Source organism: Thalassophryne amazonica, chromosome 4, assembly GCF_902500255.1.
Source record: "Thalassophryne amazonica chromosome 4, fThaAma1.1, whole genome shotgun sequence".
In the NCBI taxonomy this organism is placed as follows: Eukaryota; Metazoa; Chordata; class Actinopteri; order Batrachoidiformes; family Batrachoididae; genus Thalassophryne; species Thalassophryne amazonica.
Window position 1 is genome coordinate 39,026,618 of NC_047106.1, and position 26,102 is coordinate 39,052,719.

The 26,102-nt window shown below is 42.4% G+C and overlaps 1 protein-coding gene across 6 annotated transcripts in view; it reads right to left on the minus strand.

Moving 5' to 3' along the window:
- The window catches only part of gria4a (glutamate receptor, ionotropic, AMPA 4a), a 451,011-nt gene that overhangs the window by 366,115 nt on the left and 58,794 nt on the right, over window positions 1-26,102 (minus strand). The gene's annotated exons all lie outside the window — the stretch shown is intronic.

Here is a 26,102-nt window from a genome sequence, read left to right on the forward strand (position 1 = left end):
CCAGCCCGTGGAAAGTGGCTGGACTGCTGTCCATCTAAGGAGAACACAATAGTCTATAAGTGTTAATTTAAACCAACAAACCATGTACCCATGCATTGTCCTGCACTGTGACAGAAGAGCAAAGATGAATTCACACATTACAATCAATTGATACAATTGCACATTACAGCAGAATGGTACATAAAGTGTGTATATTGTAATGTAATAGGATTGTATATTTTTGTCAGTTGTGGTTGCATCTTTGGATTTCAAGCATGCTTAAAACTTCTGAGATGCAAGTTTTGTTGCATTTCTTCATAATGGCAAGTCAAAACATTTTCTCCTATACAGGAATTGAGGCACTCCCAGACCTACACCACTGGTATGTTTGCAACATATTTTCATGACGACCTTCATATATCATAATAGAAAATGTAAAGCACATTATTATATGGCTGCAACACTATGTGCACTCTGATTGGCTGATTTCCATGACAATCGGTCCAGATCGCATATCACATTTGTTACAAACCATAAAGCTAAAAACACAATTAGAAAAACCAAGTCAGACATGAACATACTCCATAAATATCTAATCAGCGTTGGAAAATACACACAGATTGAAAGCTTACCAGCTAACCTCAGTGTTGTATGAAGTACCGGAAAACCACACTTAAGAAAAAGTACAGATACCCATTAAAAAAATTACTTTGGTAGAAGTTCAAGTCATTCACTGATTGAAATGCTACTCAAGTAAAAGTCTTAAAGTATCTAGTATTTATTGTACTTAAGTATGACAAGTAATGTACAACTAAATGTACTCAAGTATTGAAAGTAAAAGTACAAGTAAATGTTAATAATCAAAAACGGACTGATTTTTTTTATATTAAAGTTTATCTAGGCTTGTAAATGACTCGTAGTATTAGTCAAAACACTGAAAATTGTGCACATCACACAAAAACACTTCAGAAACAAGGTTTCAAAACCTAAACGAGAGTAGGCTACTCACTAGGTGTTCACTAGGTGTGAAACAGCTATTGTAACATTATTAATCTACTATTATTGACTATTATTGTCTATTATGTAGACCGGGGGGCCAAGTTCGGTCCTCAAGAGCCACATTCCTGACACTCTTAGTTGTCTCCCTGCTCCAACACACCTGAATCCAATGAAAGACTCGTTAGCAGACTTTTAATGAGCCTGGGTGAAAACATTACTTTTTCGTGTGTGTCTGTGTGTGTTTTTTTTATTATTTATTTATTTTTTTTGTAACGTGTAACGGCATGGCGCATAGAAACTGTATCGGACTAGAAGTATGCAATTAAGGTCGGAAATGTAGTGAAGTAAAAGTGAAAGTAAGCTGAATTAAAAAAAACTCAAGTAAAGTAGTGTAGTGAAGTATTTTTAATTTGTTGCTATACAACACTGGCTAGCCTGACCATCTGTTAAGCAAGTCTGGAGGTGAAGAAAACGAACAGGTCTGAGTATGAGCCCAAAACCTTCAGCAGCTTTCATATTTGGGCGATACTGTAAGTTTGCGTGTTTACATATATATATACGTATATATATATATATATATATATATATATATATATATATATATATATATATATATATATATATATATATACACACACACACACACACACACACACACACACAGTGGCTTGCAAAAGTAATCAGCCCCTTTGGTATAATACCTGTAAATAATCAGTTTAATTCCCAGTTTTCTTCAGACAATTCAAGGGATGGATACATGAACATTTCCAAGTCACTGAATATGTCTTGAACTTTATTTACATCACTTATTAAGAAATACAAACAGTATGGCACTCTATGGTAAATCTGTGTGGAGTAGACAGTTCTCAAAAGCTAAGTGACTGTGCAAGAAGGAGAAGAGTGAGTGAAGCCACCACAACACCCAGACAACCCAGAAGAAGTTATAGGCTTCTGTGGCTGTGATTGGAGAAATTGTGCATAGTGCATGATTTGCAATACAATATCCCCATTTATACAGCTTCATTATGAAGTGGTACAGAGGAGTGTTTTCTTTTACCAAAACATTAAATCTAGGCTTATATCTCAGATGTACCTTCTGACAAATTTGTAGCTGAACTTTCAGGTCTTCTTTTTAATAAAACCCTTTGAGTTTAAGGAAGATAATTTTAGAAATTTTTATATTGAGAAGCCTGATTTACTTTTTGTATTTGAAATGCCATAAATAAATTAAAATGCGTGAAATACCAAGGGGCTGAATACTTTTGCAAGCCACTGTGTGTGTGTGTGTGTGTGTGTGTGTATATTCTATATATATATATATATATATATATATATATATATATATATATATATATATATATATATATATATATATATATATATATATAATAAACAAATGTTTAACTTCACTTGTTCGATTAATAATCCTTTATATTTTGTTCTTAGTCCTTTGCATTCCTGCACGCAAGGTTTTGGTTAGCACTATGGTTAGAGTAATAATAAGACAAATTCTGTCTTTGTTTGTTGAATGGAAAATCGAACATCTTTTTTTCGCTCAAATCTTCACTGCCTGTTGGCTGATGACTGTGAGATATTGACAGGGTTTTCTCTATATTATCAATATATAATCAATTAGTAATGCCTTTACTTTGATGTACTCTGTGTGATGGTGTCTTTAATTGTATTCTCTATTTTTCATATATACATGTATGCATATGTGAGTTCATGTACCATTATTCCTTTAAATAATTACTCATTGTCAAAGCAATCAGTGTTCAAGTAATCATTAAAACTGCCACACGAGAAAGTGAGCAGATGATCTTTGGCTTAGTCAATGTGCAGACTATTTTGCTAGGGTCATGTTTTTGCTAGGCACAGATGTGCACCTTTAATTAACGGAGGAAAGAGCCTTGAGGAAAGAGCATTGTAACCGGAACACCGGTTCAGGGCTGGACATTATTATGGGAAGCTTAGGAGACTGAGGGCTCAAAGCCATAACAGTTTTCATATCAATGTCAGACCAGACTTTGTGTCTTTCCATTGTTTTGTGATATTGTCACTCCTATATGCTGTATGTAACTATATTCAATAAAAAGGAGAAGCAAATGGGCGGGGCCTTCAGAGCAGACGACAGTTCTTTCTGAAGGAGCTGCTCGTTTGTCCTCTCCTGATCAGGAAAAGAAATTCAGTGTCTCTTGCGTGATCATTTTCTGTGTGTGTGTGTAAACCGGGTTGTTCTTTCCAGGTCCAAACTCCGAACAACTCTGACAGATATGTACAAATCTTTGTGCATTACATTTCATACATTTTACTCCATTTGTTTCATGAGGATAACCTGATGCAAGACACACTCACCCATCACCACATACTACAAGGTTATAAATACACCCTGTGGAAGGACTGTCATTCATACATATGTATCTCCTCTGCCATTTCACCACTTTACTCAGGTGCCCCAGTTGGTTTCCACATCAATCAAGAATGTGACCACAACCTGATATGCTGCTCCTGATACCTCATTCTGTTTGCACAAATCAAACTGTGAAATGGCAAACACTGTAATACTTTATTATTAGATGATATAATGGTCTTGTAATGTATCATTATGATATGTGCAGGCTTTTTAAGATGTTACTCCATACATGTCTCTTGTAAACCACATCTCATGCTGTAGATCTTTCCAGATTGTTCTAGGTGTAATCACAGCTCTTCGCCTAATTTTACATGCTTTGACAACCTGTACTGAGATCTCAAAGGGGCATTTTGTTCACTTCACAGAACCAAGCAGCAAACTAACAAAGTCAACTGTTTTGTCAACTAATCTACTAATCTGGTTCCGCGGCTAGCTGTACTAGCTCTCGCCTGGCATGTACAGTACACGCATGGGGAAATGTGATGCCAGTTAGTGAGCAATAGCTAATAGCTAATTTCCTTTTTGCTTTTGACTACACCAGTGAACATTTAATTAGATGGAAGGCATAACAGCAATTCATTGACACAGTAATCTCAGATTTCAATCAGAACACTCCTCATTTCAAAGTAGTGGTGGCTGTCTGTTCGTTCCTGAAGCTCCTTACAACATCCAAAGAAACACTTAGCACCACTTATAATTGTGATCTCATGCTTTTAGTTTCCAACCAAAGTACATCAGTGGGTATATCAGGAGAATAAGTAATTAGGCTCCCAATATGTAGACCTGGGATTGTTTCCTGATCGGGCTACCTGTCTGTAGTCTCAGAGAAAACACTTGCTGTAAAATGGTACCAACATTAGCAGGGGCGTAGGTTTGCATATGGACCATAGGGACAAGTCACAACCAATATTTCGGGATGGCAAAATAGTCCCTACCAATATTTAGCATTTTTGTTTATATAACAAAATCATTCACTATTTTTTTGCGAACTCGATACTATAATTTTAGTCGTCACGTTTTGTGTTTTCGACGTGCCAGAATGACAGGGTTACCCATGTTGCAATTTCATTGGCTCACGTTCTTCTCACATGGACGTAAACAAAGTGCATCCCGTGGCAGGCAGTGCTTAATTTGTAAAGTGGGAGGTCCCGGAGCGCAGAGGATGGGTGGCTCCGGTGCAGTGTTGCCAGATGTACGATAATTATCGTATTTGTACGATAGTTTTGCCATCTGTACGATGTACGATCAATAATGGGAAAAAACCCAATATGTACGATAATTTCAGTTGGTTGCCCAAACACGCATCTCTGTTGTGAAAGTGTAGGTACACGGACCCACAACAGGGGGCGTAATGAACGGACAATGGAGAAAGGTGAATAACAAGTTTTACTGTTGTGAAACGAGCACAACGAATACAACAATTAACAATTTGGGGTCGAATCCGCTGGTGTCGTGTGGGCAGGCTCGAAGGTAGGAGACGTCCGTCTCAGTCGAACCGGAACCACCCAGATCTCCTCTGCCACCGAACCCTGGAAATACTGGAACCGCCAAGTCCCGAATTCCCAGGTGGCCACTGCCTCCGCTCGTCGGATCCGGTACTGCTGGCAGGAGAGAGCAACAACACACAGGTGTGGATGCGACAGCACCCAGTAACGGAGAGGGGAAGAGCCGCCTCCACCTCTTGTCAATATATAGCAGGAAGGTGAGTACTTATCCAAGCAATTTAGCTATCAGTAGTCAGCAGTCCTGAAAAGGTTTAACAAGTTTTAGCTGGTTATTCAGTATATGAATGCAGAGAACGTTACCTCAGTCTTAAGGCGATATCTCGGCACTGAGGTGGAGACGCCGTCCTGATGATATACCCCCGGGCTGAGTGGAGTCAGCTGTGTCCAGTAATGGGTGACAGCTGTCACCCTGACTGCTCTCGTACGGCGGCGGCGCCCTCTGGTGCCTGGAGCCCGCACTCCAGGCAGGGCGCCCTCTGGTGGTGGTGGGCCAGCAGTACCTCCTCTTCAGCGGTCCACACAACAGGACCCCCCCCTCAACGGGCGCCTCCTGGCGCACGACCGGGCTTGTCCGGATGGCGACGGTAGAAGTCGGCCAGGAGGGCCGGGTCCAGGATGAAGCCCTTCTTCACCCAGGAGCGTTCTTCGGGGCCGTACCCCTCCCAGTCCACCAGGTACTGAAAACCCCGGCCCATTCGACGGACGTCGAGGAGCCGGCGCACGGTCCAAGCCGGTTCCCCGTCGATGATCCGGGCAGGAGGTGGTGCCGGACCCAGGGTGCAGAGGGGTGAGGTGTGATGGGGTTTTATCCGGGAGACATGAAAAACTGGATGAATCCGCAGCGAGGCCGGAAGCTGGAGCCTCACTGCGGCGGGATTGATGACTTTGAGGATTGTGAAGGGACCAATGTATCGTTCTTGGAGTTTGGGGGAGTCCACTTGAAGGGGAATGTCCTTGGTGGACAACCACACTTCCTGCCCAGGACGATACTTGGGGGCCGGGGCCCGCCGCCGGTCTGCATGTTTCTTCGCCCTCGTCCGGGCCTTCAACAAAGCAGAGCGGGCGGCACGCCACACCCGACGGCACTTCCGTAGGTGGGCCTGGACCGAGGGCACACCGACCTCTCCCTCGACCACCGGAAACAAGGGGGGCTGATACCCCAAGCACACCTCAAACGGGGAGAGGCCGGTGGCTGATGACACTTGGCTGTTGTGGGCGTACTCGATCCAGGCCAGGTGGGTACTCCAGGCCGTCGGGTGCGCGGCTGTCACACAGCGAAGTGTCTGCTCCAGTTCCTGATTTGCCCGCTCTGCCTGCCCGCTGGTCTGGGGGTGGTACCCAGACGAGAGGCTGACCGTGGCCCCCAGTTCCCGGCAGAAGCTCCTCCAGACGTGCGAGGTGAACTGGGGACCGCGATCGGAGACGATGTCTGATGGTATTCCATGCAGACGGACGACGTGGTGGACCAGGAGGTCCGCTGTCTCCTGGGCCGTTGGGAGCTTCGGGAGGGCCACGAAGTGGGCCGCCTTGGAGAAACGGTCCACTATCGTGAAGACGACGGTGTTTCCCTGGGACGGCGGGAGACCCGTGACAAAGTCCAGGCCGATGTGGGACCAGGGGCGATGAGGCACGGGCAGTGGCTGTAGCAGCTCTGAGGTCTTTCGGTGGTCTGCCTTGCCCCTGGCGCAGGTGGTACAGGCCTGGACATAGTCCCGGACGTCGGCCTCCAGGGACGCCCACCAGAAGCGTTGCCGGACGACTGCCACGGTCCTTTGCACCCCAGGGTGACAGGAGAGCTTAGAACCGTGATAGAAGTCCAGGACTGCAGCCCTAGCCTCTGGTGGGACATATAGTCTGTTCTTTGGTCCGTGTCCGGGGTCCGGGTCACAGGTCAGGGCCTCCCGGACGGTCTTCTCCACGTCCCAGGTGAGGGCGGCCACGATAGGCACACGGGTGAAGGACCTTATCGGTCTTCCCGCTCTGGGAGAGCACCGCTCCTATCCCTGAGTCCGAGGCATCCACTTCAACCACTAACTGGCGGCTAGGATCGGGCTGCACCAGAACTGGTGCAGACGAAAAGCGCCGTTTCAACTCCTTGAACGCGGCTTCGCACTGATCCGACCAGGTGAAGGGGACTTTTGGAGAGGTCAGGGCTGTCAGGGGGCTAACTACCTGACTGTAGCCCTTAATGAACCTCCTGTAGAAATTAGCAAAGCTGAGGAACTGTTGCAGCTTCCTACGGCTTGTGGGTTGGGGCCAATCTCTCACCGCCGCAACCTTGGCCTGATCAGGGGCGACGGAGTTAGAGGAAATGATAAACCCCAGGAAGGACAAAGAAGTGCGGTGGAATTCACACTTCTCGCCCTTCACAAACAGGCGGTTCTCCAACAACCGCTGCAGGACCTGACGGACATGCCGGACATGAGTCTCAGGATCCGGGGAAAAGATGAGTATATCGTCTAGATACACGAAGACGAACCGGTGCAGGAAGTCCCGCAAGACATCGTTTACCAACGCTTGGAAAGTCGCGGGAGCATTAGTGAGACCGAACGGCATGACCAGGTACTCAAAATGACCTAAGGGGGTGTTAAATGCCGTCTTCCATTCGTCTCCCTTCCGGATCCGAACCAAATGATACGCATTCCTAAGATCCAGCTTGGTGAAGATTTTGGCTCCATGCAAGGGGGTGAACACTGAATCCAACAAGGGCAACGGGTATCGGTTGCGAACCGTGATTTCGTTCAACCCCCTGTAATCAATGCATGGACGAAGCCCGCCATCTTTTTTACCCACAAAAAAGAAACCTGCACCCATCAGAGAGGTGGAATTCCGGATCAACCCGGCAGCTAATGAGTCCCGGATGTAGGTCTCCATTGATTCACGCTCCGGCCTTGAGAGGTTGTACAGCCTACTGGACGGGAACTCACTGCCTGGAACCAAATCAATGGCACAATCATACGGGCGGTGGGGAGGAAGCGTGAGAGCCAGATCCTTGCTGAACACGTCAGCGAGGTCATGGTACTCCGCCGGCACCGCCTTCAGATTGGGCGGGACTCGGACCTCCTCCTTAGCTTGGGAGCCGGGAGGAACCGAGGAACCTAGACACTCCCGATGGCAGGTTTCGCTCCACTGAACCACTACCCCGGACGGCCAATCGATCCGGGGATTGTGCTTTAGCATCCAGGGAAAACCCAAAACCACACGGGAGGTGGCCTGAGTCACAAAGAACTCGATCACCTCCCGGTGGTTACCTGACACCACCAGAGTTACTGGAGGTGTCTTATGCGTGATTGGTGGGAGTAGGGAGCCATCTAGCGCCCGAACCTGCACAGGCGAGGTAAGAGCCACCAGAGGGAGCCCTATCTCCCTGGCCCATCTACTGTCAAGCAGATTCCCCTCAGAGCCTGTGTCCACCAGTGCTGGGGCCTTCAGGGTTGAATCCTCAAACAGGATCGTGACTGGGAGTCGTGTAGCAATGTGGGTGTGTCCCACGTGAATGTTTTGGCCCACCCCTGGCCCAGTCTCTAGGGGCGGGCGTTTGGCGTTTGACCGCTCGGGGCAGTCTCTCACATGGTGCTCTATTGAACCACAAACAAGACACGCTCCGTGGGTCCATCTCCTCTGTGCATCTGGTGCCCTAAATGTTGCCCTACTCGTGTCCCTAGCTTCGTCAGTAGGGGGAGCTGTGACCCCACGGAGCGCAGGGGCTGTGGAGCGTGGGGAAGGCGGAGCTCGATCGGAACCGGAAGGGAGAGGGACGACGCGTGCCTGGCCACGCCCTTCGCCTCGTTCCCGACGGCGTTCTTCTAACCGGTTGTCGAGTCGTATGACCAGATCGATGAGCCCGTCTAAGTCCCGCGGTTCGTCCTTCGCCACCAGGTGCTCTTTTAGGACCAATGACAGTCCGTTTACAAAGGCGGCGCGGAGGGCAGTGCTATTCCAGCCGGATCTCGCCGCCGCGATGCGGAAGGCGACTGCATAGGCAGCTGTGCTCCGACGCCCCTGTCTCATTGACAGTAGCGCGGTTGAAGCGGACTCTCCTCTGTTGGGATGGTCGAACACCGTTCTGAGCTCCCGTACAAACCCAACGTATGTATGAAGGAGCCGTGAGTTCTGCTCCCAGAGCGCTGTAGCCCAAGCGCGTGCCTCCCCGCGAAGCAGATTTATTACATAAGCTACTTTGCTAGCATCAGTCGCGTACATCACGGGACGCTGTGCGAAGACGAGCGAACACTGCATCAGAAAATCCGCGCACGTCTCCACACAGCCTCCGTACGGTTCTGGAGGGCTTATGTATGCTTCTGGGACGGAGGAAGGGACCGTTGAACGACCAGTGGAACGTCACTTTCACGCGCAGGGTCCTCGGGAGGGAGAGCCGCAGCGGCACTCAGGCGGCATCAAAGACACACCACACACAGGGCTGCTGCTGGCTTTGGGCTGCCGGGACAGTCATTTGAAAGCCCGCCCCCTCCCCATACAAAGTAATGAGTTCCCATCCAATCTCTGCAGGACAGGACAGGAAGATTCCCCAACCAACATCTTTTTTTTTTTTCGAAACTGTATTTCAACAAATGCAATAACAAACGAACAAAACACAAGAGCAAAGAGATATACAAGAAAAATAAAAAAAAGTTCAAGTTCCTTATGGAGGTGTCAACATTTTTTCTGTGTTCAACAAAATCTGCACAAGTGGCCATGGCATCGGATGATGACAGCGACCTCGAGGTTGAATTCGACTCTTTCTAGTCTGGTAATTAACACATGTTTGTGTTACTTCACAGTCTTGCTTGTGCATTTGCGTTCTTTTTGTGCCATAGTTTCCCCATTACTATAATTACTGTTTAAAAATGTGACATAAAATTCTTTGTAAATAAAAAAAAACGCTAAAATAGCTACGTTGTATGCGTTTTGTTTGTGTACGATAATTTCTCCCAAAATACGATTATTTTGATGTTTTGGTACGATAGTTTCATATTTCATATCTGGCAACACTGCTCCGGTGCAGAAAAACAAGAAGGGCGGGGGGGAGGGGTTGCGAACAATGCTGTGCGCCACACTTAAAATAAACTGCACACACCTTCACAAATGACACTAACACCCTGCCTTTTCCTCAAAAAATACTACATTTATGTTTGCTGTCTGTCTATGTACTTTTCTGTCACTTTTGCGCTCTTTTTCATACTTTTCCCTCGTTTCAAAAGTCACCGAACGCACTTTACCGTAATATATGCAACATATAGCATAATGTTGGAAAGCACGGGTTCTTGGCTTGCTGTCAGTGTTGAAATTTTTCAGAGTGAGGGCTTACATGAGAACTTACGGTAATGAGAATCAGCGGCGCACTAGTGTGAAACGTCCGTGTTTTTCCTCTGCGTTATGACATCACAGGCTTACGTTTACCGTAATACACCATATATATCATTGGAAATCCCTTTTTTGGGGGGGGGGAAATTAGGTTGCCAGATACCTACAACTGCATTATTAATGAAGAGAATAGATTATACATCTTGTTTGCAAAAACTTTTTTTTTTTTTTTTTTTGTTAGCTCCACAAGTATTTTTTTTTGTTGTCTTGTTCTCTCAGGTGTAGGCCTATAGAATAGATTCGTGATTTTGGGTGCAATTTTGTTATTTAAGCTATTTGTTTGTTTGCCTACACACTTAATATTGTAAATAAAGTGTTAAATTATTCAGCATTATGTCGTCATATGTTATGTATTATGCTGTACTTGTGCGTCTAATGGTATGAGTGGGTTAGGGGGTGATGGTGGTGAGCAGGGGGGCCGGGGGGGGTGGTATTGTCCCTACCAAAGCTGAGACCAAACCTACGCCCTTGAACATTAGTCAAGGAGGTAACCTGTGTCGTAATGCCATCCCATCCAAGGGAGGCGTAGACTCTAATCCATATCACGGGATTGAATGTGGGTATGAACATTGACAATACTGGGCTGCTGTACCTGTATAGGACTTACTTCATTTTAAAACTCCCTAACTACAGGTGAAGGTTTGAAACTAGTTCAGACTGTGTTTTAAACTGAGAGCTTGTCATCAATCTCACTTTGCTCTTCACCACAACAGTCAGGTATTACTGCTAACACCTCCTCAACCTGCATGTGGATTTATTTTACACTCACTCAAGAATCCATTAAAATACTTGAATTCCTTCAGTCAGGGCTGCAACTCGCCCCAAAGCAGATGGTAGCGATCAACTGGTTTTCAGCAGACATGGAGAACCAAATCACTTCACATTCAGCTGCATACTGTGGAGGTCATGTTGTGAAGAAGACAGAATGGTATGCTGCATAGGCAGCCTCCATCCACCACACCATGCATGCACAGTCTGGCTTTTATTGCAATACAAGGCTTTTCCTCATACTGTGAAGATATAAAGACAATACAAATGCTACTCGGGGTATAAACAAAAGCAAGAGAGTTCCCATCCATGACCGTTTGCCAGATTGATCATCAATGTGTGTATTGTGTGCATGTTATTTGATGCATTTCAACTCCTCTGAAAGAAAAGCCAGGTTCCCAAGTGGCCAGTTTATGAAATAATTTTTCAAACACACCAGTAATATTTAGGAAGTAAGTGGCAACACTGTCAGGAAGAAATTGACCTGAAATTGGTCAAGAAACACGCAGGCGTGTCTAACACAGCATCAAGGGTGTGGCTGCAAAGGTAGTTTCTTACTTAAGGTGACTTGCAAAAATTTGATCCACGCACTGGTATGCAACCTGCCGTGCCAGAGAGTAAACCCTTTATAAACTCATTGTAAACCATTGTAAACTACGCAGCTTCATGCAAGTACGCAAAGAAAATTTTGAAAAGTTCAATATCTCTGCCACGCATTAATCATGTGAACTTCACATGAACATTGGGCAAACAAAAACACTGAGTGTCAGTGCAAGACAGTGCATCACAGTGCAACTCATTTGAACGATTATAACGAGATGTTAAATCTAACATAATTTTACAGATACTCATATGAAGGAATGAAAATGCAACTGTTTTACCAAGATGTTACAATATATAAATATTCCAAATAATTACCTTTTAGACTGTTCCAAATGTGTTCTCCACCTCATGATGCACACAAGAGAGAGAGAGAGAGAGAGAGAGAGAAAGCTGTAAGGGTTCTCTGTGATTCCGAAAGAGATTAGAGGTGTTTTCATCAGTCAAACTCCAACAGAAAATGATTAATTCGCTACAAAATAATTATTTTATATACACAGCGTCCAGTGCACAAAGTGAGACATCCAGCTGGGAACACAGCAGGTGGCATTGTCATGACGAATTACTAAGTGCGGGAGTTAAATGCTTGCAAGTGTTAAGGCACCATAACACACCATCAAGGGTGTTGCTGCAGCGAGACTTTCTTAAGGCCCTCTGATATTTGCACGACTTTGATTCACGCACCTGTCCGCGGTGTATTGTACTGGTGAGTAAACTCGCTGTGAACCGGTGTAGACTGAGCATGAGATGTGTGCTGGCACGTGCAAGTGTGCAAAGTGAATTTTGAAATGTTCAGAAAATCTCTCATACATCAAAGTCGTTTAACAAATGTGAAATGGCTGTGAACGTTGCGCAATCTACTCGCCAACACTACGTGTTGTTGCACGTTGATGCTTGATGGTGCGTGAGATGGCACGTGCAGCTCGTCAAGTTGAGTAAAGAAGTGAACAGTGCGAGTGATTGCGTCAGCGCACCGCATCACAGCGCAGCTCATCTGAACGATTATAACGAGATTTTAATCTATCACAAACATACTTTTTCAGCTGCACACAAGAAGGAAAGAACATGCAACTGTTTTTCTAAGCCATCGCTATGTAAACATGAGAAATAATTACTTTTTTAGACAGCTCCATATGCTTTGTCCACCTCATTCAGCACGCATGCACAAGAGAAAAGCTCCAACTGGAACAGTTCGCTGTGATTCTTGAAGCAATTAGAGGTGTTTTCAACAGCCAACTTGAAGATAAAATGATTAATCTGCTATGAAATAATTATTTTATATAAATAATTATTTTGATATGTGTGATGAATTACCTGCTGGTTACTGAGGTATCTATTGCCATTGTTGAGTACCAATGGTCCATTAGGGATGAGTCATTTCTTGGCCCATGCTGGCTTTGAATTTGGGAATAATCTCACAATTTGCATTGTGCAAATAATCATTAACAAATGTACACCAACATTCATGCTTTCACATTCAAACAATAACATTTAAAGAGCCAGAGTTAGAATAAAATAACTTGAACAATCCCATTTTGGTGCTTGTGATATATATATGTGTGTGTGTGTGTGTGTGTGTGTGTGTGTGTGTGTGTGTGTGTGTGTGTGTGTGTGTGTGTGTGTGTGTGTGTGTGTGTGTGTGTATTAGATTGTGTGGGCGCACACTTTCATCTGTGTGTAAAGGTCACGTCTCTCATCTCTAAGTGAGCCTCACAGAGAAGACCGGGTGGCTGCTCTCATCAATATTAACTGTTGCCCTTCCTTTCATCTACATCATAAATCCATGGAAGCAAACACACATATGAAGTATTAGTGAAGGTTACAAATGATCTTCTTATGGCTTCGGACAGTGGACTTATCTCTGTGCTTGTTCTGTTGGACCTCAGTGCTGCTTTTGATACTGTTGACCATAAAATTTTATTACAGAGATTAGAGCATGTCATAGGTATTAAAGGCACTGCGCTGCGGTGGTTTGAATCATATTTGTCTAATAGATTACAGTTTGTTCATGTAAATGGGGAATCTTCTTCACAGACTAAAGTTAATTATGGAGTTCCACAAGGTTCTGTGCTAGGACCAATTTTATTCACTTTATACATGCTTCCCTTAGGCAGTATTATTAGACGGTATTGCTTAAATTTTCATTGTTACGCAGATGATACCCAGCTTTATCTATCCATGAAGCCAGAGGATACACACCAATTAGCTAAACTGCAGGATTGACTTACAGACATAAAGACATGGATGACCTCTAATTTCCTGCTTTTAAACTCAGATAAAACTGAAGTTATTGTACTTGGCCCCACAAATCTTAGAAGCATGGTGTCTAACCAGATCGTTACTCTGGATGGCATTTCCCTGATCTCTAGTAATACTGTGAGAAATCTTGGAGTCATTTTTGATCAGGATATGTCATTCAAAGCGCATATTAAACAAATATGTAGGACTGCCTTTTTGCATTTACGCAATATCTCTAAAATCAGAAAGGTCTTGTCTCAGAGTGATGCTGAAAAACTAATTCATGCATTTATTTCCTCTAGGCTGGACTATTGTAATTCATTATTATCAGGTTGTCCTAAAAGTTCCCTAAAAAGCCTTCAGTTGGTTCAGAATGCTGCAGCTAGAGTACTGACGGGGACTAGCAGGAGAGAGCATATCTCACCCGTGTTGGCCTCTCTTCATTGGCTTCCTGTTAATTCTAGAATAGAATTTAAAATTCTTCTTCTTACTTATAAGGTTTTGAATAATCAGGTCCCATCTTATCTTAGGGACCTCGTAGTACCATATTACCCCATTAGAGCGCTTCGTTCTCAGACTGCGGGCTTACTTGTAGTTCCTAGGGTTTGTAAGAGTAGAATGGGAGGCAGAGCCTTCAGCTTTCAGGCTCCTCTCCTGTGGAACCAGCTCCCAATTCAGATCAGGGAGACAGATACCCTCTCTACTTTTAAGATTAGGCTTAAAACTTTCCTTTTCGCTAAGGCTTATAGTTAGGGCTGGATCGGGTGACCCTGGACCATCCCTTGGTTATGCTGCTTTAGACGTAGATTGTGGGGGGGTTCCCATGATGCACTGTTTCTTTCTCTTTTTGCTCCGTATGCATCACTCTGCATTTAATCATTAGTGATCGATCTCTGCCCCCCTTCACGGCATGTCTTTTTCCTGGTTTTTTCCCTCAGCCCCAACCAGTCTCAGCAGAAGACTGCCCCTCCCTGAGCCTGGTTCTGCTGGAGGTTTCTTCCTGTTAAAAGGGAGTTTTTCCTTCCCACTGTTGCCAAGTGCTTGCTCACAGGGGGTCGTTTTGACCGTTGGGGTTTTTCATAATTATTGTATGGCCTTGCCTTACAATATGGAGCGCCTTGGGGCAACTGTTTGTTGTGATTTGGCGCTATATAAGAAAAAAGTTGATTGATTGAAGTACGCTCCTGCTTGGGGACGACATCTTTGTCTGTTGACAGACCTTGAGAAACTGAGGTAGAGTGGTGTGCATTATTACCTCCGCCAAGGAGGTTATGTTTTCGGTCGACTTTGTTTGTTTGTCTGTCTGTCTGTTTGTCAGCAGGATAACTCAAAAGGTTTTGAACAGATTTTGATGAAATTTTGTGGAGTGTTTGGAAATGACAAGAGGAACAAGTGATTAAATTTTAGTGGTGATCCGGATCACGATCCGGATCCAGGAATTTTTTAAAGGATTCTTCACCGTTGCGGGATAGGGGGAATTTTGACATTCTAGTTTCTAACTCCACAAAAACAAGGCAGAAAGGCTTGAAAAAACGTAGGGTGTAACATAGTCAAATATTCTATCAAACAACAAAGTTTGGTGATGATTGGATCCGGATTCCGGATCTGGTGATCCAGAATATGCAAAAATATAGGTAAAATAGAAAATGTGTCAGTGTGAGGTGACAAATGAAGCTAGAGATGCACAACTAACACCAAATTGTAGCTGAATCTGTACTGATTCAGTAAGGTGTCATCAGATTTGATGTAGCTTCAAATGTTATGGAGCTAGATCCAGAAGAAAACTGCCATTACTGACAAATCATTTTTATACAATAACGTTTGAACTAATAAAGACATAAAAGTGATTCCAAGTTCTAGTGGTATGTTTTCATGGTCAAGGATGTCAAATATAAAGGAAAGAAAAGTGTATGTATCATAGTTTTGGTTGTAACACTGAATTGTTGAATAGATCACTGTGCCAAGGAGGGAATCTCTTTAGGGTCAGTGTAGCACATGCAACACTTAAAAAATACTTCTATTTCAGAATTTACTGTTATTTATTTAGAGAAGTGTTTCATAAATGTTAAAAAAAATTCATATATTTGCAGTTTAGTTGATACATGCTATCCAGTCACAGCAGATGAAACTTTTTTTAGCAAACATCATTGTTAGACTTTTTTAGGTTCAATGATTCCACGGCGTGTAGATGTTATGGTGTCAGTGACCCCATGGCCTTGGTGGAGGTTTGCACTCTCCGAGTGCTTCTAGTGTTTGATTTGATTTGCAGCACTTTAAAAAAAGTTCTATTCTTGAGTCACAGCGAGTTTGTCAGAATGCGTGGGTCAGAACATACCATTCAACGAGGCTCGTTGAATGGTATGTTCCAGCTTTCACCTCATGAAATATTCGTATTATTGAAAGAATGAAAAAACATTCATTATTTGTTTTATATAATGGCTAAAACAGATCCTTATCATTTTGTATTTTATTAATTTATAAACAACAGAAAAGGGACTTACATTGTGGTGTTCCACTGGTGCTTAACAGTCCAACACAAACTTTTAATAGAAGTCCATATTGCAACAATGTATGTTTTTATACTATTATACCTCATACATTTATATACCTTTTAAACCTTTATCTACTCAAGAGCTGTGTAGTATAAGTATTCCAATGTACCCAAACCTTGCGTGCAAGTACAAATGGCAAATAATGTCTATATCTGTCTATCTATCTATACTGAACAAAAATATAAATGCAACACTTTTGTTTTTGCTCCCATTTTTCATGAGCTCAACTCAAACATCTAAAACATTTTCTATATCCACAAAAGACCTATTTCTCTCAAATATTGTTCACAAATCTGTTTCAATCTGTGTTAGTGAGCACTTCTTTGCTGAGATAAATCCATCCCACCTCACAGGTGTGGCATATCAAGATGGTGATTAGACAGCATGATTATTGCACAGGTGTGCCTCAGGCTCAGGAGTACAGCTTCATACTGGAATGTAACAGAGAATGATTTTTAAACTAGAAGCACTCGGAGAGCACAACCTCCACAAAGGCCAAAGGGTCACTGACGTTACATGGAATACCCTTTGGCAAAGAGACTTATTCCACGTCGTTTCACACATCTACCTTCATGTTTCAGTTTCAGTGGTTAACCCTCTGGGTCCGAGGGCATTTTTTTGACAGTTCACTCGCCTGGCATAAATGTTTTATTATTGCTGTTAACAGCTCTCCCTGCATCCCACAATCAAGTTTTATGTCTCTTTTTTTCAGGACAACCTGTACTTTCAAACTATATGATGCTATAGTTGTGTTTTATTATTTTTGTGTTTATTTTTTTATATTTGTGTGGTTTACAATCAGAAATAAGAAAGGAAAAAGTAAAGGGGGATAATTTTCCACACACATTTATTCAAAACACACAGCAAACTATAATAAACTAGTACATCACTCCTAAAAACAATCTTTGGTGTGTCAAGTGAGGTGAATCAGCCCTATGATTGGATTTTGATTTTGTGACCCGTCTTCATGAAGTTAGATGCAAAAATGCTGAAATTGGCCCTATCCTGCAATGATAAAGAATCCTTAAAAAAATTACTGGATCCGGATTGTGTTCCGTATCATTACCAAAATTTTATGACTTCTAAGTTAGGCCAAGATACACCCCTGGTAAAAAATTTCATTGAAATCCGTTGAGGATTTTTTTGAGTAATCCTGCTAACAAACCAACCAACCAACCAACAAATGGATTGCGACCGAAAACATAACCTCCTTGGCGGAGGTAAAAAAAAAGAAAGAAAAAAAACCCATCATATTTTAGCTATAGTTTGCCATAAGGAATGTATAAGAATTTATTTATTTAATATGTTTTCTATTATATATATTTTGGATTATTGGATTGAAATGAAGCACTTAATCAACCATCTTTTCCACTGTAATGCTTGTTTTGAAATCCATCAGATCTTTTGAGCATGCCTACATGCCTTGGGTTTCTCCCACGTGATTGACAGGTTAGATATTTGCTTTAATGAACAGATGAACAGGTGTACCATGGGAATGAAAAACCATAATTAAAGAATACTGTGTACACATGAACAATTTCGTCAAAAGCCCATGAACAGCTACAAAGCTCACTAAGACAAAGATATAATTATCACAGATGCTCCAGGGAGCATGCATCTCTCATGGAAAAAGTCCTGTCCGGGTCTGATCAGCCATGACGGGTCCTTTATAGAGCCAGCACTAATAATCCTGTAACGTTTGCCATCTGTGAGGTGATGCTCATAAGAGTGGGATTTCGCAAATAATGTAGAGATGTTTCAAGGTTGTCTCCAGCCGCCTCGTTATCGCTCAGTGCATATGGAGTGTAGTTTTCTCATTTGTGTGCCAGACAAAATACCCAGCTATAAAACTTCGTCATGACTTATCTTGTGAAGATCCTATCCAGAATCAAATTTGTCTTCCAAATGGTTTGCTGTGATCAAGGCACTGATCTAAATATGTCATTTCACATGGGCCACATCTCGTTTTTTGATATGTGGTGACATAGATGTGGACTGAGATTCATTCACATTTTGAAGCAATTTAATATATTGGGGTACTTTAGACATGAGTGTGGTTAGCATGGCTGTGAGGCCTGGATGTTAACTAGTGACTGAAGGTACTGACTGGATATCTTTGGTAAGGGGAGAGCCCACCACTCCTAGGGTCCACTGGTCCTAGGGTCCACCTCTCCTCAAGTCCACTGGTCCTAGGGTCCACTGCTCCTAACCTCTTTATATTATTTGATAGTGTATATTACAACCCAAAATTGATGTTAAAGTTCATAAATAAATATAATACTTTCAAACAGCAGCAACAAACCAGATCCAGTTTTGTTCAATTTACAAAAATAAAACATGATTCTGTTGACATACAACATTAAACACCTTTAATTGTGCTGTTGTCTGTAAATCTGTTGAACTGAAAATCAACAAATGATAGTATTCACCATAATGAAAAGGGTTTTTACATCCACCAAGGACTTAATAAAATCACCTGTGTTTATTTGTTTGTCTTTTAGCAGGATTACGTCAAAGCTACTATACAGATTTTGGCTAAACTTTCACCAACAGATAGATATTAGGCCATGGAAGAACCCATTAAATTTTGGAGTTGATCCGGATCTGGATTCTGGATCAAGTTTCACTTTATATAGGCTTTGAAGGATTACTTTTGGCAGGATTACATCAATGCTACTGCACAGATTTTAACAAAATTTTCAACACACACACACACTAGGGCATGGAAGACTCCACTGAATTTTGGAAATGATCCAGATCCAGATCCAGATTCCCTTTATATAGGCTTTGAAGAACAACAAAACTACTTGATGGATTCTCACCACATTTTCACTACCGATACATATTAAGCCATGGAAGACTCCCTTAAATTTTGGAGGTGATCCGGTTCTGGAGGATCCTTGGATTTTGCTGGAATGAGTTTGTGTCAAATGAGTGGTTATACTGTACAGAGACTCAGATTAGAAGTATTTTAGGAGCATTCTTAGGGAGCACCAGCTATGACATTTTGACCATGTGACATGTTTTCTGGGCTATGAGTACAAAATGCTCTAAATGCTATTGTATGAACAAAATTTTATGTGTTCAAGTACAAAAAACAATCAGTATTTATCAAATAGTTGGATGGACATCAGTATCAGCAGTTGATAAATCCCACATGTTCTAAAGCATATCTTCATGTTAATTTGCATTCAGAAACAGCCTCCATGAACTATGTATGGTAACAATACATCGGTTTATTGCTGGTGTTCCTCACTGGAATAATGGCTAAAAGAACAAAGAAAATCAGATTTTCTGAAATGGACATTTAAGTGTTTGTGTGTGGCCACAGCAGAGAAATGAAAAGTATGAAAAATAAATAACATAAATGTTCCTCTAGGTGGCAACAATCCATCCACCTGCCATTTTCAAGCCCACCACAGTTACCAACTATTCATTAATGGTGCTAAGTTATTTCTTAAAATGTAGGCATCTAAATAACAGAGATAGTTTTAGCAAGCTGTACAAAAGATGTAGCATAAACATTACAAATAATAGAATAAGTAGTAGCATCATTTCCCCCAAAATTCCTTTGCACTCCTGTGATGTCATCGGGTACAATTTTTATTATGATAAAATCTTTCCTAAAGATATTTGAGAAGTGAAAATAACATGGGCCCATTTTTTATATAAAATTGCAAATAAATACAAATCAGGGTGAATCACAGCGGATGTGAGGACAGCAAGCAGACACACAGTGGACAGTTGTTAGGTCATGTTCGTCTCCAGCTGGGATGTCCAGAACCAAAAGTCTCCACAGCAGACTGTCAGTGGCCACACCCCGTCAGTTTAGTGCACACACCAATGTTTCATTGTGTCTGTGTTATGTGAGCTGTCAGTGAGTCTGTGGTCAGCAGCTGACAAGCACCTCCCCGTGCTGTGTGTGCTCTGACCTGCCTGTCTGGGCCCCACGTGATCATGTCTGTGCAGCATATATATCAGCATTTTATGCAAGTGTCCCCCCCCCCCACACACACACACACACACCGTGTTGGGGGAGCGGGGGCGCGACACACACCAAAATTTAGCCACAGTTGTGGCTTTGCAAACACTTAGACAAATTTCACATCCAGCTTGAAGATGATCATATGCTGACTTTTGTCGTGTTAATAGTGTGAATGGCCACACATTTTCTCAGTGCCAAGCAACCGGTGTTAGGTGTTCGTGCGTGTCACCTGGAATTTGTCCAACACCTGCCGTGAGAGGAATCGAATGGGCTCTCACAGGACACACTGTCTTTCAGCCGCTGGTGTGTGCAAATAGTTGTAGCAACAGGTGTACGAGGCGTTGGAGGAAGCTACGATTTACATGTTCCCGCCCACAATTTCATGCACTCGGATTGACAAACACAAAATTGCAAATTCATGATGACTTTAACGTGCTAAATTGAACTGAACAACAAAATCCTCAGTGTGCTGTGTTAGTAAATCAGCAGGCATTATTATTCTTCATGCTTTAATGTTTGTGCACATGCATAACACATGCAGACTTTTAGTAAATTAGGCCCATAGTGTCTGGCTGGCTTTATGATGAAGTCAGTGGACAAAGATTTATCTGCAGAAGGTTGAACGTTCAAGTCTTTTGGTTCCTCCCTGTCACAGTGTATGGTTGTGAGACCTGGATGGTAACCACTGGATGCCCTAAGTAGCGAGTCTCTCTAGATGCTACTTCTCTGATGGTGAAAAATGAGAACCTACTTACATTGGGTTCTGTAAGCTAACGTCAGATGCAACACTATGGCCATGTGGTGGTGCATTTTCCAGAGCAGGTGTGTCATTGCTGATAAACCCAGTGATTGGACGAGGCCAAGGCAGTGCCCATATTAGTTGTGGCTGTGGCAGATAGATGATTACTTTGGGATGTAGAAATGGGCAGCAGGTTTGCTTGAGTGGTTGTTAGTCAGGAGCCAGAGTAGTTATGTTCGGTGATGAATGCAGCATCGTGCAGCCTCACAGTCTGCTCTCAAACCTGATCCGAGTCACTCACACAAAACTACAGGTGCCGCACATGGTACCTTCCCTGTTTACAGAACTGCACTTTTGTGCAGCAGCAATATAATCCGGCGGCTAAGGGACAAATTTTAGGGGAATCATGCACTTTTACACAAAAGCACCAAAACTTTATCAGAGGTACTTTATAGTGTCCTGAAGTATATAAGATCGGGAGACATTGAATCCATAAACGTCTACGCTCTAAAAACTTGGGTTTAAGAGAATAACCATTTTCAGCCTTCTCCAGCATATAATTCATGACAAACTCTTATCCAAATGTCTTTTTAAGTTCATAATATAAACTTGAAGGTTATGAAAAATGTATTAAGGCTAAGTAGAGATGTTTCGAATGTACAACCCCTGGCAAAAATTATGGAATCACTGGCCTCGGAGGATGTTCATTCAGTTGTTTAATTTTGTAGAAAAAAAGCAGATCACAGACATGACACAAAACTGAAGTCATTTCAAATGGCAACTTTCTGGCTTTAAGAAACACTATAAGAAATCAGGAAAAAAAATTGTGGCAGTCAGTAACGGTTACTTTTTTAGACCAAGCAGAGGGAAAAAAAATATGGAATCACTCAATTCTGAAGAAAAAATTATGGAATCATAAAAAACAAAAGAATGCTCCAACACATCACTAGTATTTTGTTGCACCACCTCTGGCTTTTATAACAGCTTGCAGTCTCTGAGGCATGGACTTAATGAGTGACAAACAGTACTCTTCATCAATCTGGCTCCAACTCTCTCTGATTGCTGTTGCCAGATCAGCTTTGCAGGTTGGAGCCTTGTCATGGACCATGTTTTTCAACTTCCACCAAAGATTTTCAATTGGATTAAGATCCGGACTATTTGCAGGCCATGACATTGACCCTATGTGTCTTTTAGCAAGGAATGTTTTCACAGTTTTTGCTCTATGGCAAGATGTATTATCATCTTGAAAAATGATTTCATCATCCCCAAACATCCTTTCAATTGATGGGATAAGAAAAGTGTCCAAAATATCAACGTAAACTTGTGCATTTATTGATGATGTAATGACAGCCATCTCCCCAGTGCTTTTACCTGACATGCAGCCCCATATCATCAATGACTGTGGAAATTTACATGTTCTCTTCAGGCAGACATCTTTATAAATCTCATTGGAACGGCACCAAACAAAAGTTCCAGCATCATCACCTTGTCCAATGCAGATTCGAGATTCATCACTGAATATGACTTTCATCCAGTCATCCACAGTCCACGATTGCTTTTCCTTAGCCCATTGTAACCTTGTTTTTTCTGTTTAGGTGTTAATGATGGCTTTCGTTTAGCTTTTCTGGATGAAAATCCCATTTCCTTTAGGCGGTTTCTTACAGTTGGGTCACAGACGTTGACTCCAGTTTCCTCCCATTCGTTCCTCATTTGTTTTGTTGTGCATTTTCGATTTTTGAGACATATTGCTTTAAGTTTTCTGTCTTGACGCTTTGATGTCTTCCTTGGTCTACCAGTATGTTTGCCTTTAACAACCTTCCCATGTTGTTTGTATTTGGTCCAGAGTTTAGACACAGCTGACTGTGAACAACCAACATCTTTTGCAACATTGCGTGATGATTTACCCTCTTTTAAGAGTTTGATAATCCTCTCCTTTGTTTCAATTGACATCTCTCATGTTGGAGCCATGATTCATGTCAGTCCACTTGGTGCAACAGCTCTCCAGGTGTGATCACTCCTTTTCAGATGCAGACTAATGAGCAGATCTGATTTGATGCAGGTGTTAGTTTTGGGGATGAAAATTTACAGGCTGATTCCATAATTCATTCCTCAGAACTGAGTGAGTCCATATTTTTTCCCTCTGCTTGGTCTAAAAAAGTAACCATTACTGACTGCCACAATTATTTTTCTTGTTTTCTTATAGTGTTTCTTAAAGCCAGAAAGTTGCCATTTGAAATGAGTTTAGTTTTGTGTCATGTCTGTGATCTGCTTTTTTTCTACAAAATTAAACAACTGAATGAACATCCTCCGAGGCCGGTGATTCCATCATTTGTGACAGGGGTTGTACTTCAGTGTGCTTACACTCTTAGAAAAAGCGTTAATCTAGGGAAAGTGACTAAATATTTTCTAACTCATTGTGAATATTAATACGAGGTCTGTCAATAAAGTAACTGTCCTTTTTATTTTTTTCAAAAACTATATGGATTTCATCATATGTTTTTTATGTCAGACATGCTTGAACCCTCGTGCGCATGCGTGAGTTTTTCCACGCCTGTCAGTGACGTCATTCGCCTGTGAGCATTGCCTTGGGAAGGAGTGGTCCCGTCCCCTCGTCGGCTTTTCATTGTCTGGAAATGTCGGAATGAAAAGGACTTTTTTTCCCATCAGAATTTTTTCAGAAGCTGTTAGAGACTGGCACCTGGAAACCATTAGAAAAATTTATCTGGCTTTCGGTGAAAATTTTACGGGCTTCACAGAGAATAAGGTCTGTTAGTACAGCTTTAAGGATCCCTTTAAGGACGCTCGGCGCGCCATGCTCTGAGCTGCGACGACACGGCACAAGCCACCGGACCATTTCTAAACGGATGGCTCTGTGGATACGAGACCGTCGTGTGCTCTTTCGCTGGTTATCACAAGAGCTGGACATCAGCCATTTTCTGGCAGATTTCACTTTTAACAAGAGATTTTGTCATGGAAAGCCGCGCGGAGGATTTGCGCGTCACGACCGATTTGCTTTGGAAGCGAGACAAAGGAACACCTCCGTTTCGGCGTGTCAAAGGACAAGTTTGGACATGTCTATCTCGGCTTTCAATGCTTACCAGTCCAGTAAGTATCAGTGAAATTGTGGAGAGCTGGACGTGTCCAAACTTGTCCTCTGACACGCCGAAACAGAGGTGTTCCTTTGTCTCGCTTCCAAAGCGAATTGGTCATGACGCACAAAGCCTCCGCGCGGCTTTCCATGACAAAATCTGGCTTGTGCCGCGTCGTCGCAGCTTGGAGTGCGGCGCACCGAGCATCCTTAAAGGGGTCCTTAAAGCTGTACTAACAGACCTTATTCTCTGTGAAGCCTGTAAAATTTTCACCGAAAGGCAGATACATTTTTCTAATGGTTTCCAGGTGCCAATCTCTAACAGCATTTGAAAAAATTCTGATGGGAAAAAAAGCCCAAATGATTCCGCCATTTCCAGACAATGAAAATCCGACGAGGGGGCAGGACCACTCCTTCCCAAGGCTTGCTCACAGGCGAATGACGTCACCGACAGACATGGAAAAACTCACGCATGCGCACGAGGGTTCAAGCATGTCTGACGTAAAAACATATGAATGAAATCCATATCGTTTTTGAAAAAAATAAAAAGGACCGTTACTTTATTGACAGACCTCGTATACCTATGCAATATAGCTGTTTGCGAGTATAGGGCAAAGGAAAGATGCTGCTCATGCACTCTAACATATTTACACTCTAAAATAACAGTGTTTGAACGGAAAGAAATGCTTTTTTATTAATTACAAGAAATCAATTTTGTTTTTATGGCCATAACCATTATTATTATTATTGTTGTTGTTATTATTATTATTTTATGTAATTGGTATTAAGACGATTATCACCATATTTTTAAACTGAAAACATTGTAAATACCTGGTTGTCAAACTTCCTAGATATGCACAAATGTTTCATGAATATTTTTAATGAACTTCTCTCTACAACTTTCATGCTAGGAAGATCACAGTGACCTAATTTTATGTCTCAGAGGTAGAGGCCTGTTAAAGATCCCTACAGGCCTGAAATGAGTCCTGTACCTCTTTCCATTTTGAAACATACCACCCTGCTAATGTATAAGGATGTACGACGACGTATGACGCTGCACAACGGATGATGCATGATCACATAAGCTCAGTATAGCTTTGCACTAGTTGCAGTAGCCATTGTCTACAGCTTAACAATGTCCAATTTTTTATCACTGGCCCCCTACATAATAACCATATGATTGTATTGTCATATGAATAGCAAAATATACACTGTATTATAACCATGCAAACACCCTTTTCGAAAAAAGCAGATACAGGGCTAAAATCAAATTGTCTCCTGCTTTAACATGACTTAATATAACCTAAAGAGTCCCTGGACAAAGTTTGGTGCTTTTGTAAAAAAGTGCACGATTCTATCCCTTAACTGCTGGACTAATATGTGGCGTGTTGAGCCTGTTGGAAAACAGCTGAAAAACAAAAGGAAGCGGGTGAACGGTAGAGATGAAGAAATTCAGTAAGTGAGCCCCAAACAAAGTAGTTAGAATGTCTTCAGGAAAATGGATGCAAGATAAAACGAAAGGCAGAAGAAAAATAAAAGAAAAAAAAATCATCTTTACTTGTGCGCAAACATGCCTGTGCGTAAGAGTGTTAAAAAAAAAGCAAGCAGAAGACAAAAAACGCTGCAAATGGAAATCCTTGATCAGAACATGAAAACAACAGCCGCTAAACCGCGAGAGTGAAGAACAACAAAAAGACGTCACAGACAATTGCGGCGAACGTGGTTTTGCTCGGAAAAAAAAACACTGCCATGCCTTGCAAAAGCAACGAGTAACCCTTAAAATCTGCTGTCATCTCTTCGCCTGCTTTTTTTGTCTTCCAAAATGCCAAAGCGTGAAAAACCAACACAGACAGAAGAGACATTTGGGTGTTT